We start from the raw sequence: 15,253 nt of genomic DNA on the forward strand, positions 1-15,253 counted from the left end.
ATTTTGGTGGCAAAATCAGGAGTGGCACTGGTTTTTCAATTTCCACCTCCTGAAAATCGGCGTACTGGAGGAGTACACCGCGCCGAGTATCCACCACCTCAGGCTATTGTCTGAGGCACGCCCCGCGATGCTCCGTTGCAGACGGCCCAAATTCCCGATGGCGTGGCTTATGTGTGCTCACACTGTCCGGCATCCTCGCGTGGTGGCTGCGGACTATGTCCGGGGCCGCCACAGTCGGGAGAGTGCCTATCGGCGGGCAGGGGGTGCTGCATTCGGGGCTGGTGACAATGTGGGCGGGTGGTCTGGGGCGCGCGAGCGACCGATGCGGGGCACTACTTTGGCGATCCAGGTCTGCAGGCTGAGTCTGCCATGGAGCGCGGCATTGGCACTGCAGGCCGTTTCCCTGCGCATGCGCAGCCTCTGAATCGAAAGTGCTGGGTCCGAATTGGCAGCTGGAGCTGCAAGCTCTATGATGGCTCCCTGCTAGCCCCAAGCAAAACAGTGAATCTGTGGCCTTTTGACGCCGGTTTTCCTGTCGACGGCGTAGGGACTTATTCCCTAAAAACGGAGAATCCAGCCCATGGTCTCTCTAAGTGCTCATGCACAAAGTTCACTGTGAGGATGAATGGGTCTCGGTATGCGTTTGAAACCAGGTAGCAGATAAGATGACGTATACGCAGGATGCAAAGGGGGCAGGATGGCTCAGGAGAGCAATTAAATCTGAATTCTGCCAATTTATTCTTCAAATGCCAGCAAATAGGACAGTCTTCACATTCTCAATAAAATAAACTAAAATGCAATGATCCTCTCCCTGAACATAATCCCATGTTCTTTCTGCACAAGAGATAATAAAAATTAACCTGCATTGAGAAGTAATGGATAAGGCAGATTTGCAAAGGCAGAGAAAGTCTTTTTATTTGTATTCAGTAATAGCTTACTACTTAGTGATTATTATTCTGGTGCATTTTGCTTCGAGTGCTTGTCAAACTGTCAATTAAAAACGTGAATTTTGAGGTTGAAAATTACAATACTGTAATTACTTCTTCCTGCAGACAAAACTTAAGTGGGTTTGTCTCCGAGTTTGATGTTGCTGTTTATTAGCCACCTGAATACTTTGATCTCGACTTCTACTGATATCCAGTCTATGGCCCCATTTGGCAGACAGTGCAGATGACTGTTTATATAACACGGCACTTTACTTAATATACACCTTGCATTGTAGACCCAGACAATGTAGGTTATACTTTTTCAGACCCCCCACCATGACTCTTATCTGTAACAGATACAAGTTTGGAAGAAATGCTATATTAATTAATACATTGATGCAAATTATGTAATTGTGTAACCCAAGATATTGCTATTAAAGTATCAACTAAGGAATGTCTGAATTTTCCCCTCATTTCAGAAAACAAACTAAGACTTGCATTTTATTTTTTATAAATTTAGAATATCCAATTCATTTTTTCCAATTAAGGGCAATTTAACGTGGCCAATCCACCTAACCTGCACATCTTTGGGTTGTGGGGGTGAAACCCACGCAGACACGGGGAGAATGTGCAAACTCCACACAGACAGTGACCCAGGGCCGGGATTCGAACCCGGGTCCTCAGCGCCGTAGGCAGCAATGCTAACCACTGTGCCACCGTGCCACCCAGACTTGCATTTTAACAGTGCCTTTTATAATCTCTTGCTGTCCCAATGTACTTTAAACTCACTGAAATATTTTTGAGGTGCAGTTACTGCTGTAATGTAGAAAGCGTGGAGGCTTAATTGCATACAGCTATGTCCCACACACAGCAATGTGATAGTAATCAGATAAACTGCTTCAGTGCTTTTGGTTGAGGCTGGTTGGACTTCCAGAGAGAACTCCCCTGCTCTTCTTCAATAGTACAGTCCAATCATTTATGGCTACCTAACAGGCAAACCAGGGCCTCAGTTTTAAGTCTCATCTGAAAGGGGCACTTCTAAGTCACATTCCATCAGTACTGCATTAAAGTGCCAGTCCCGATTACTCACTGAAATTAGGGTGGCATGGTGATACAGTTGTTAGCACTGCTGCCTCACGGCACCAGGGTCCCAGGTTCATTTCCGGCCTCGGATGACTCTTTTCAACTCATTCCATCCACATTTTGGCACTGTAGCACAGTGGTTAGCACAGTTGCTTCACAGCTCCAGGGTCCCAGTTTCGATTCCCAGCTTGGGTCACTGTCTGTGTGGAGTCTGCACTCTCTCCCCGTGTCTGCGTGGGTTTCCTCCGGGTGCTCCGGTTTCCTCCCACAGTCCAAAGATGTGCAGGTTAGATGGGATTATGGGGCTAGGGCAGGGGAGCAGGCCTCGCTGGGGTTCTCTTTCAGAGGGTCAGTGCAGACTCGATGGACCAAATGCCCCCTTCTGCACTGTAGACATGCTATGGGGAGGGACTGTGAGCCTATGACCTGGCTCAGATGTGAAAGTGGTTTTTAATTCACTCGTGTGAGCTTCATTAGCAAGGCGAGTACATATTGCCCATCCCTAATTGCCCTAGAGAAGGTGGCGGTGAGCTGCCTTCATGAACCAGTGACAGTGAAGGAACGGTGATATATTTCCACCTCAGGATAGAGTGATGTAGAGGGGAACTCAAGGGGAATGATTGTCAAAGGAGCCTAGGTGATACTCCAGTACATCTTGTAGATGGTACACACTGCTGGCATGCTGCGATGCTGGTGGAGGGATTGAATGGTTAAGGTGGTGGATGGGATGCCATTCAAGCAGTTGCTTTGTCATGGATGATGTCAAGTTTCTTGAGTATTGGTGAAGCTGGGCTCATCACACTCCTAGCTTGAGCCTTGCCGATAGTAGGCAAGCCTTGGGAGAATTCTCAGCCTCCGACCTGCTCATGCAGCTACAGAATTTATATGACTTGTCAATGGTAAGCCTCCAGGCTGTTAGGGGGATTCAGCGATGGTAATACCATTGAATGTCAAGAGGAGATAGTTAGATTCTCTCCTATGAGGGATGGTCATTGCCTGACACTTATGCAGCTTGAATGTTACTTATCAGCCTAAGCCTGAATCTTGTCCAGGATTGATACATGCAGATAAGGATTGCTTCAGTATCTGCCGAGTTGCAAATGGAGCTGAACACACAATCATCAGCGAACATCCCAGTTTTCTACTAAAAACAAAAAATGCTGTCAATCATCAGCAGATTAGGTAGCATTTGTGGAGATGGAAATACAAGTCCAGAAAGATGTGCTGTTAGATAATTTGGACATTCTGAATTCTCCCTCTGTGTACCTGAACAGGCACCGGAATGTGGCGACGAGGGGTTTTCACAGTCACTTCATTGCAGTGTTAATGTAAGCCTACTTGTGACAATAAAGATTATTTTTATTATTAGAACTAACATCAATTCAATGGCTTTTCATCACTACTGAAGGAAGATAGCAATGTAAGAGTTTTTAAGCCAATGGGAGGAAGGGAGAGGGAAGGAAGAACAAAAGGGACCGTTTGTGATTAGGTGGAAGGCAGGAGACATTTACTAGGTGATTCCTGGGATGGCGGGGCTGATGTATGAGAAAAGATTGAATTGTTTAGGATTATGTTTGCTGGAGTTCAGAAGAACGAGGGGGGGATCTCATAGAAACCTATAAACAGCTAACAGGATTAGTCAGGGTAGATGCAGGAAGGATGTTCCCAATGGTGAGTGTGTCCAGAAGCAGGGAAGGTATAATACTTCCAAGTGAAGATGGTGTGTGTCCTTGTTCTTCTATTTCCTTCTCGCTCATGTGATACCCCCTTAAATACCACCATTTAATTGAATTTGCTCCCTAACAGCACTGTAAGTGTACCTACACCACATGGACTGCAGTGATTCATGAAGGCAGCTCACTTCCACCTTCTCAAAGGCAATTAGGGATGGAAAATAAATGCTGGCCTAGCCAGCAATGCCCACATCCCATGAATGAATTTAAAAAACAAAAAATGTTGCTGTTTTGCAATTTATTTCCTGCAATCTTTATGAGATATCTCCAGCAATTTGGATGTGGTTTAATTTGGAAATGGAAGCCTCAGGGAAGGGAAGTCTGCAAACCCGTGAATAACTGCAGTAGTTTGTACCTGAATAGAGTGCAGCAAATAAAATGCTGCAACCTGCAACGTTAAAGTTGATGACAAAGCATAAGGATCGCAGTTAGTTTTAAATTTGGTGTTATAAGTGGTGGCCTCTCTATAATCAAATAACTTATTCAGTGGTTATCCAACCCTAAGACTGGCACAGTTTTGCTCTAGCAGGGATTTGGTCACTAATTATTTTGTTCAGTTCTTCAAAGAGAAGAACCCATTTCCCTTCGTGACTGGGCCCTGCATTCGAATCTTGCCTCAAAACGTCACGGTGATCTTTTCTCTGCTCAGCTACTGACTAACCTTCCAGAACTTTCTGTTCTCGTTTCGGAGTTCGTTGACTCTCCAATGTTATCGGCTAATGCGGGAGCATTTAACATGGCCGTGAATGTACCGTCGGCAGGTTTCTGACTTCTGGGCTCCTTGCTCGATGTTCCGCTCCCACCCACCACCCAACCTGCCACGGGCGGCATGAGAGAATTCTGCCCTAAGCCTTCTGGACTCAATATTAAATTTAACAACGTTGCATCATAACCCCATGACCTGATCTTGTGCTGTGTATTTTATTTTTCTGGCTTCTTTCTTTCTATATCTCTTTATGTTGCATTCAGCTGGTTGCACTGAAACCATTGACAGTTCTTGTCATCTATAATGTTCTTGTCGGATGACCTGATTTATATTACAAGAACACTTTTAGCTAAAACTATATGATTTATTAACACTAACTGTGGGTAAAATATATACAAAACAACAGATGAATATCAGTATTTTCTTTGTAATAAATTTAGAGTACCCAATTCATTTTTTCCAATTAAGGGGCGGGTTTAGCACACTGGGCTAAATCGCTGGCTTTTAAAGCAGACCAAAACAGGCCAGCAGCACGGTTCAATACCCGTACCAGCTTCCCCGAACAGGCACCGGAATGTGGCGACTAGGGGCCTTTCACAGTAACTTCATTTGAAGCCTACTTGTGACAATAAGTGATTTTCTATTTCTATTTCTATTCAGCATGACCAATCCACCTAGCCTGCACATCTTTGGGTTGTGGGGGTGAAACCCATACAAACACGGGGAAAATGTGCAAACTCCACACGGAAAATGATCCAGAGCCGGGATCAAACTTGGGACATGTTAATCCACTGCGCCACCGTGCTTCAGATGAATACCAGTATGAACATGCAGAAGCAACCTCTCTCCTCCAGCTCCCTAATCAGTCTGATGTCACCTGACTCTAACATTCACTTATATACTAATGAGACTCCTCGTGGTCAGTCGGTGGATTACAACACAACCATGATATTACTACATCCCCTTTCCTTTGAAGAAATAAATTAATACATTATCATCAGTATGTGATATCATTTCCTGTGAGTTTAACAATATTAATCATTTCTTTAACATTCTTAAAACTGGTTTAACAAGTTTGACTTTGCTGCTCAGAACTTCTAGATTCAATGTTCTCCATGACACTCTCATGCTCAGGAACTGTTGAACTATCTGACACTGCAGCTGACGTTGATTCTGACGTGGATTCATCATCCATCACGTTGTTGTGGAAGGTTTTCAAGAGCGCGCGACGATTTCTTCTTAAAACCTACCCATCCTCTGCCTGTACATTGTAGGAACGAGATGCTACTTCTTCAAGTACAATGGCTTTTCTCGACCAATTGCTTGAATCTTCTAGTCTCACAATGTCATCACTGCTCAGAGGTTGTAAAGTTCGAGACAACTCTATCATAGAACTGCTTTTGTTTTGCTTTAATGCTTTGCATTTCCTGCAGTATCACTGCATTCTCCTCCTTCTTTTCCAAGTACTGAATGCAACCTTCTATTCATGAGTAACTCTGCTGGTGATTGCGAAGTGACAATGGATACGCTGTGGAACATGATTTCGCGAGACATGGATCAGATTGGCTGTCCGTTGCTTTCTGTAATGATTGTTTTGTAATAAATACACTTTTTTCATTGAGATCTTTGGGACCGCCAAACATGATTCCATCCTCCATGCCGGCACTAGAAACCGAGGTAATCCAGCATGTTGATAAGGCCGCAGAAATAGGGCGTGCTGACAAGGACCAGAGATGCGGAGACACCTAAATCTCTTCGGACACCTCATCACATGACGATAGCCAGCGCCATGCCAGAGGCTGCTACAAAGAAGACAACCTACAAACACACTGGAATACTTCACCTTGTCCAGAAAATGAAAAAGAAAATGAAGAAAAGGCTGGGAGGACTATCACATCCCGCCAGTCAACCAGTATCGACAGCACTTGAAGGTAACAAGCAAAAACGTGCCAGAAAACGAAAGCGAAAGCGATTGGTGATGCAGATATGGTGACCTTGGGCACAGGCCTTTCAAAGACACAGGGCGAAGCATAAGAAAAGCAAGAAGGCGGCAAGCATGTCAAATACTGCAGAAGTGGACACCAACTTGAAACAATGACGTCTGCACAAAATACAAATGGACAATTTGTGTATAACCTGCTCACTGTACCAGCTACATGCCATACCTGTATTAATTGTAATGTGTAATGTTGCCTGTAAAAAAATAATTTTATATTAATGTTTTGTGAGGAAGGGGAATATGCTGATATGCTTATGGGCTATACCATAGTTGGATTGTGTGAGCCCTCAAAGCAGCAGGTGGCAGTATAGACACACCATGCGGTCTCCAGACTAAGGTCATATGACCTGGGACCCGGATATAAGGAGAGGCACGTTTGGCCATCTTCAGAAGAAGAAGGAGAGGGTAATAAGATGTGCATGAAATTGGTCAGTGCTAGGTGTAAGTTCCAGAGAAGTAGCAAGACTCCACAATAACATGCTCTGTATCAGATTGCCATCCTACCACGAGACACAATAAAAGGATCTTGGTTTGGACAGACCAAAGTGTTTGGTGAGTTACTTCTTAAAGTACAAGGGACCAAAACACAACACATTCCATGTGATATAACCCCTCACTCACAAAATCTAGCTGGGCAGTCCATTGCAGTACTAAGGGGGTGTATCTCTATTGGTCGCTATTGATCGCTTTCAGATCTCAAATTGGGTACTCTGTCATCCCTCTCACTGGAATGTGAAAAATTCCCATGTCCTATTTGAAGTAAAGTGGGGGAGCTTTTCCTGGTCTCTTGGACAATAAGTGTATCCCTCAGCCAATGCCACGAAAACAGATTATTTGGCCGGTCCCACATTCTGAAGATGCTGTCCCATTTTTTCAACTTTCCTTTCAGACACTATCCCCTAATCTCTTCCTTCCTATCTCTACTTTTTCACTGATTCCCATTTTGTGAAGAGCCCTTGGGATATTTCTTGCATTGAAGGCCATGTATAAATGTGACTAAGTCATGGATGGGTCGGCAGACTGAATGGTTGATGGAAAAGACCCAATGGCATAAGCTTGTCTCACCTGCCCAATTTTGAACGAGAATTTGCTTCAGGACACATAATGGACCAGTGACGAGGCAAACACCATGGTGTTTGAAAGGTTAGGAGTAAGTGGTCTGGGGTAACTTGACAGAGGATTTTGAAAACAGATGAAGAATAGCGAGCTCCTGTGGGACTTTTAAACCTCAGCTTTATTAATCCCTGACAATTCCTTATCTATGTCCTGAGGTGATCTGATAAAGGCTTTTTGTACCTTGACACACTAATCTGAAGGAGTGAGATTTAAAGAAGAATTTAGCAGTCCTTTTCCAATGTGCATTTAATTCCTTGGAAGTGTCAGGGATGGTTTTACATGGAACACAACGGGTGGGATTCTCTGCTGGCCGACAGTGAAATCACAAAATGCGATTGGACGGAGAATAGCTTCCTACGCCAAAATTGGGGTATGCGCCGGTTTGACGCCAAATCAAGGTGCTCCTAACAAAGATTATTATTATAATAAGTAGGCTTACATTAATACTGCAAAGACGTTACTGTGAAAATCCCCTAGACGCCACACTCCGGCGCCTGTCCGGGTACACAGAGGGAGAATTCAGAATGTCCAATCCACCTAACAGCACGTCTTTCAGGACTTGTGGGAGGAAACTGGAGCACCCGAAGGAAACCCACGCAGACACGGGGAGAATGTGCAGACTCCGCACAGACAGTGACCCAAGCCGGGAATCGAACCTGCGACCCTGGTGCTGTGAAGCAACAGAGCTAAAGCTGTACATTGAGAAAGATGTAACAAGTATGCGGGGCAAGAAGAGAGGGAGGTTGTGGGGCAAGGGCGTGTCAAGGGGAGGGGGGGTGTTGGAGAGAAATGCAGGATTATGGGCGAGGAGCAGGGAGGGAGGGGTATGGCCAGCTCATTCAAAGCACAGGCATAATCTGCCAAATGGCCTCCTCTTGTGCTGTATGGTTCTGTGATTCCATGATATAATTAGTCAAGCAGATGCAAAGGAATCCATACTGATATTCAGTTATTTCTGTCCTGAATGTTTCTGTTGCCTTCAAAGGCAGGTTGTAATATGAGAGGTGCTGAAGGAACATAGTGAAATACGATGCTGAAGCTTAATGAGGCTGGAATTTGCTGGGAAGAGCAGTGCAATGAAGCACTCAGCGAAAACATATTATCACCAAGCATTCACTCAGCCCTTTTAGTTAATGACAATCAGTGAGGGAGGAGGGGTAGTGATTATAGTCTGATGAGGGCTCTTCAGTACGTACTTTATCAGATGTGCTTCAACACAAAGAGGCTACAACAAATAACAAATGACAAAAGAGTCCCTTTTTTTTAAAGATGGCAGTGATTCATTAAACAAGGGATGGACAGCATTAGCATATGTATGAACCCAGTGCTCCAGAAGATTTTTCCAGGGTGACCAACTCTAAGGAAATAAAACAGGGGACACTTTGCCAGTGAGGCAAAACAGTGCTGTCGGGAGTGGGTATTGGGGGGAGGGGAGTAGGGGTTGCTGGTGAGAATGGGGAAGCTGTTTGTGAGAGGGGTTGGTGTAGACCAACATTTTAGTGCATAAAGTTTGAGTTGTTAAGTCAACTATGAAAATCACTCTTTGTCACAAGTAGGCTTCAAATGAAGTTACTGTGAAAAGCCCCTAGTCGCCACATTCCGGCGCCTATTCGGGGAGGCTGGTATGGGAATTGAACCCGCGCTGCAGGCCTTGCTCTGCTTTAAATGCCAACTATTTAGCCCAGTGTGTTAAACCAGCCCCTATATGCATCATTTCACAGTTTTATATGACATTTTGTGTATTTTACCCCATCTGTACCACTTGGGATGATTGACAGCACCTGCGGAGAGCCCTTAGTCTGCTGAATGTATAAATATCATGTCTTCAGTGGGCTAACGTAATGTAACTCCTAGCTAATGTAACTCCACTATTTAAAAAGTGAGGTAAGCCTGACGTCAGTAGTGGAAAAATTCTAGAACCCATTATCAAAGATTTTATAGCAGAGCACTCAGAAAACAGTGGCACAATCTACTGTAGAGTGATGAAGAGGAGCCAGTGATGTGGTATATTTGGACTTTCAGAAGACTTTTGACAAAGTGCCGCATGAGAGATTAGTGTGGGCGGCACGGTGACATAATGGTTAGCTGCCTCGGGTGACTGCCTGTGTGGAGTTTGCACTTTCTCCCTGTGTCTGCGTGGGTTTCCTCCGGGTGCTCCGGTTTCCACCCACAGTCCAAAGATGTACAGTTTAGGTGGATTGGCCATGCTAAATTGTCCCTTAGTATCAAAAAGGCTAGGTGGGTTACTGAGATACGAGGATAGGTGGAGATGTGGGCTTAAGTAGGGTGCTCTTTCCAAGCACCAGTGCAGACTCGATGGGCCGAATGGCCTCTTTCTGCACTGCAGGGATTCTACAGATGTGTAAAATTAAAGCCCATGAGAGGAGGGGTTGTGTATTGAAGTAGATAGAAAACTGGTTGGCAGACAGGAAACAACATAGGACAGTACAGCACAGAACAGGCCCTTCGGCACTCGATGTTGTGCTGAGCAACAAAGAAGAAGAATTAACGGATCTTTTTCAAATTGGTAAGCAGTGACTAGTGGAGTTCCACAGGGAGTGGTGCTAGGACCCCAGCTGTTCATAATATATATTAATGACTTAGATGAGGGAACTAAATGTAGTAGGCTGGATTCTCCGTTTCAGCGGCTACGTGCCGGCTGAAACAGAGAATTTGCGGGCGTTGTACAATGCCAAAATTGGCACCGAACCCTCACTGATTCCAGGACAAGTGAGGGGCTAGCAGCGGTGCTCCTGCGGCAAAAACAACCGGAGAATGGCTGGGTCCGTGCTGCTGTAGGCGTTGCGCCGTACAACATGGCGCCGGCCGTGCGCGGACCCTATCCGCCATCTGCGACCCCACAGGCCTTTCCTGGCCAACTCCCACCAGTCCCCCCATCCCACACAGAAGCCCCACCCCTCCCCACCTCGCCCAGGGGCACGGATACCGGCCGAGTGTGGCGGCGCTAGACACAGTCGGCATCCACCACGTCGGGTTCCTGACTGCTCAGACCACACGTCAACCGCACAGTCAGGAACTCGGCCTATCTGGGGCGGAGCATCGCAGGAGGGCCTTCCAATGACGTGCCTACGCCATTGCAACGCCGTGTAGCTCCCAATGCAATGACGTCACTTCCAAGGGGGTGGAGCATGGCTGACAAGCGTCAAACCGCTGCCGGCCCCAATTTGGGCGTCTGAATAGATTCTTAGCCCGATCGCCGATAACGATATCGGTGTCGGGCAATGGAGAATACCGTCCAGTATCTTCAAATTTGCAGATGACACCAAGTTGTGTGGGAGGGTGAGCTGTGAGGAGGGTGCAGAGATGTTTCAGTGTGATTTGGACAAGTTGAGTGAGTGGGCAAATGAATGGCAGATGCAGCATAATTTCGTGAAATGCGAGGTTATCTACTTTGGCAGCAAAAACAACAAAACAGACTATTTTATGAATGGCCACATTTTTAGGCGAGGGGAATGTGCAATGAGACCTGGGTGTCCTTGTACACCAGCCACTGAAGGTAAGCATGCAGGCGGTAAAATAAGGCAATAGATGCTGGCCTTTGTTGCAAGAGGATTCGAGTACAGCAGCAGGGATGTCTTGCTGCAATTATACAGGGCCTTGGTGAGGCCACACCTGGAATATTGTGTGCAGTTTTGGTCTCCTTATCAGCGGAAGGATGTTCTAGATATAGAGGGAGTGCAGCGAAGGTTTCCCAGACTGATTCCTGGGATGACGGGAGTGACATTCGAGGAGACATTGAATTGGTTAGGATTGTGTTCACCGGATTTCAGAAGAATGAGGGGGGGATCTCGTAGAAACCTGTAAAGTTCTAACAGGACCGGTCAGGGTAGATGCAGGAAGGATGTTACCGATGGTGGGTGTGTGCAAAAGAAGGGGCACAGTCTGAGGATACTGGGAAGACCATTTAGGACAGAGATGAGGAGAAATTTCTTCACCCAGAGAGTGGTCGGCCTGTGGAATTTGTTACCACAGAAAGTAGTTGAGGTCAAGGCATTGCTGAAGAAGCAATTAGATATCGTACTTAGGATGAAGGGACTGAAAGGATATAGGGGAAAAGCGGGATTAGGCTATTGCGTTGGATGATCAGCCATGATCATAATGAATGGCGGAGCGGGCTCGAAGGGCCGAATGGCCTCCTCCTGCTCCTATTTTCAATGTTTCTAACCTGGGAGAAAGCGGGGGGGACAATTCGGTGACTACCTTCACAGACAAGACTCAGGTAAATAGCATCCATACCTTTACTGAAATAAATACAAAAATGTTAAATAAGCACATGACTTAGTCACTATCCACAATGGTGAAGTCACAGCATCACAGAAACTTTACAATGCAGGTACAGCAGGTGGATGTTAGCCCATTGAGCCTGCACTGGCTCTAATAGAGTATTCTACCCAGTCCCACTCCGCCCTGCCTTATCCCCGTAACCTTGCACATTCTGTCTTTTCAGATAGCTATCCAATTCCTTTTTAAATGTGTCAATCAAATCTGCCTCCACCAACCTCTCAGGAAGCTCATTCCAAGACTCCAACCACCCTCCGGGTGAAATCCTTTTCCTCGCATCCCTTTTACTTCTTTTGCTGATTGTTTTGACTCTGTGCACTTTAGTCGTTGAGGATCTCTTGAGTAGGAACAGCTTCTCACTATTTACCCTGTCCAGACCCCTCAGTATATTAAATACCTTTATCAAGCTTTCTCTCAGACTTTTTCTCCAAGGAAATCAGTCTCAACCTCTCCAATCTATCCTCATAGCTGCAGTTCCTTGTCCCTGTTTCCCAATGTGGCGGAACAGAGGATCCCACCGACGGAGAATCCCGCAGATTGTCCTTGATGGCTTTGTCTTTCGGGACTAAAGTCCAAGGGAGACATTCTCTGACCACAAATTCCTGCTTGAAGTCCAAAGACCATTTCAGGGCCATCCAGGATTTTCATCCCACCTGTGACAATTCCAGCAGTGGCCGGGCCAGAAAACCCGGCCCCAATCTTCGGCAGCGAATTAGAAAGGCAGAGAAAAGTTTGCAGATCTTTGGGGCAAAGGGGAGTGGGACCAGGTGAGTTGCTCTTGCAGAGAGCTGGCACCAACAGAGCAGGCCGAATGGCCTCCTTCTCTGCCGTAACCATTGTATGATTCTGTGCCCATTTAATATTTCCCTGTATGTTTTTCTGTGGAGAGAGAAGCAGATGATCTGAAACATTAACTCTGTTTTTCTCCACAGGTGATGCCAGACCTGGTGAGTTTATCCAGTATTTTCTGTTTTCTTTTCAGATTGCCAGCATTTGCTTGTATTCCTTACTTCATTAATTCCATTCTCCTTGCAATAAACGGCAACATTCCATTTACCAGCAAGTCCTGGTCACTTGCTGCACCAGTGGACATCCAGATCACTCTGTACTTCACAGTTCTACAATCTGTCCTCATTTAGATAATACAATGCTTTTCCTGCCAAAGTGGGCTAGATCATATTTTTCACACCGGGTTCACGGCAAATCGCAATTCTCTGGTGCCTCGACAACAGTGTCAATGCGTTCCACTCCACATGTACAATAAATACTGTTTGCATATCATTAGCAGGCCTGACACAGTATTCCATGGGGCCTCTGCGATTCTGCACCTCCACCGGGGAGAATTCCAGACGGCGAGGTTCACTTGTGCTTTCAAAAATTGTGAAACAGACGGCGTGTCTGCTTAAGGGGAGAGAGGGAGTCTGAGAAGTCTCCAACATCGCCATAGTGTTCTGACGGTAGTGCCGCTGGTTGGAGGCTGCTGCCAGGGCCGGGAGGAGTAACTGGGGGTGGCCAGTGATGTGTTATCTGTCCTGGTCTAACGTCGACTGCAACTGGATGCAGTAAAACGAAAAACAGGCTCCGACACAGGAGGTGGTCCAACACTGTTTTATTGAACCTGTTGATTGCTGTACATAATCTGCTGTGGATTGACACTCTATTAACCTAACTGATAACCTCCTACTGGCTTGACCAGACTAGCTCTCTACCACATGGTGATGATGTTCATTGACCTGTGCACTGTGACTATCTCCCTAGCCGTGTCCTGTGAGAGAGAGAGCCTTAATGCCCTGTGGGCTTTATAGTGGTGGTGTCCTGTCTGGTGATTGGTTGTTCTATGTCGTGTGTGTTCATTGGTTATCCTGTGTGTCAATCACTGCCTGTCTGCGTCTCATGATATACATAAGTGGATATTATGTCAGCCAGGAGGTGGGCTGTGGGGTCGTGGTGGGTGGGCATGGAACACCATTACTGCAGCCTACAATGCTGTTCCCCTAGGTGCCATCTGGCCCCAGTCGACCCATCAACAGGATGGACGCGCTCTAATGCAGCCAGTGCCATTTTGTTGGCTGGGTTGGTGTGAGTGGGGAGTGAAGTGTGAACATGCGGCTGCAGATTGTCAGACTCCTGAGTGTCAGTCATGGATCCGGCGAATCAGACACCATTTTTCATTGGAATTGGCCGTGCTCCACGTGACTCCATACAATGCAGAAGGAGGCCATTTGGCCCATCGAGTCTGTACCGGCCCTCTGAAAGAGCACCCTACCTAGGCACAATCCGATACCCTATCCCCATAATCTCACCTAACCTTTGGACACCGAGGGGAAATATAGCTTGTCCAGTCCACTAACTTGCACATCTTTGGGCATTAAAATCTGCGCATCTTTGGATCGTAAATAAATAGGAAAGATTGATTGGTTGCCTTTAGTGAGGATGCACTATCACATTGGACAACTGGAAGCTGAGGTTTCCCCTGGACATTTTGAGCAGCCTGGCCCATGCCCATCCCCCAACAGAACGGTAAGGAGCTGCAACAGAATTTCAGCGGCCCTGCAGAGTGCGTGCTGTGGCACTATAACTGATCCATGCACCAATCCATTGTGTTAACAACACCTTCCCAGAGTTTCAGGACTCAGCGATGATGGGGGAAGCCACACCGTGTGCAGCATCAGGATTCTCCAGGTTTCTTCTGGGGGAGGGGTAAGAATATTAATGGTGTATTCAGGGAAAGTTGGATAAGAGCATAAGAACGTAAGAACTAGGAGCAGGAGTAGGCCATCTGGCCCTTCGAGCCTGCTCCGTCATTCAATGAGATCATGGCTGATCTTTTGTGGACTCAGCTCCACTTTGCGGCCTGAACACCAGACCCTTTGATTCCTTTATTCTTCAAAAAACTATCTGTCTTTATTAAATGTTTTATCTGTCTTTCAAACTATCTTGAAAACATTTAATGAAGGAGCCTCAACTGCTTCACTGGATAAGTGCCAGAGAACATCAAAATAGTTCTAAAATTTCACTTAGTTCATGTGGGATTAGCTTAGTGATAGCAACTGGGTGGCATGGACAAGCTGGGCCGGAGGCCTGTTTCCATGCTGTAAATATTCATGACTACATGAAGAAGAGAGGAATAAAAGGATATGCTGATAAAATGAAAAAGAGAGGGGGCTTGTGTGGAGCGCAAATCCCAGCATCTAGCAGATGGACCGAAAGATTTTTTTTTCCTGTGTGTAACTGTTATTAAATTTGACATAATATGAAGGGGCTGGAGAAAATGGGTTGGAAATTGACATTAATAAAATAAAACTTCCAAGGTTAATAGAAGCAGGGCAGCAGAATGGACTCTCGTTTCAATGTCCTGACCTATAATATAAAGGTTCCTCGGATTCGT

Source organism: Scyliorhinus canicula, chromosome 3, assembly GCF_902713615.1.
Source record: "Scyliorhinus canicula chromosome 3, sScyCan1.1, whole genome shotgun sequence".
Taxonomy (NCBI): domain Eukaryota; kingdom Metazoa; phylum Chordata; class Chondrichthyes; order Carcharhiniformes; family Scyliorhinidae; genus Scyliorhinus; species Scyliorhinus canicula.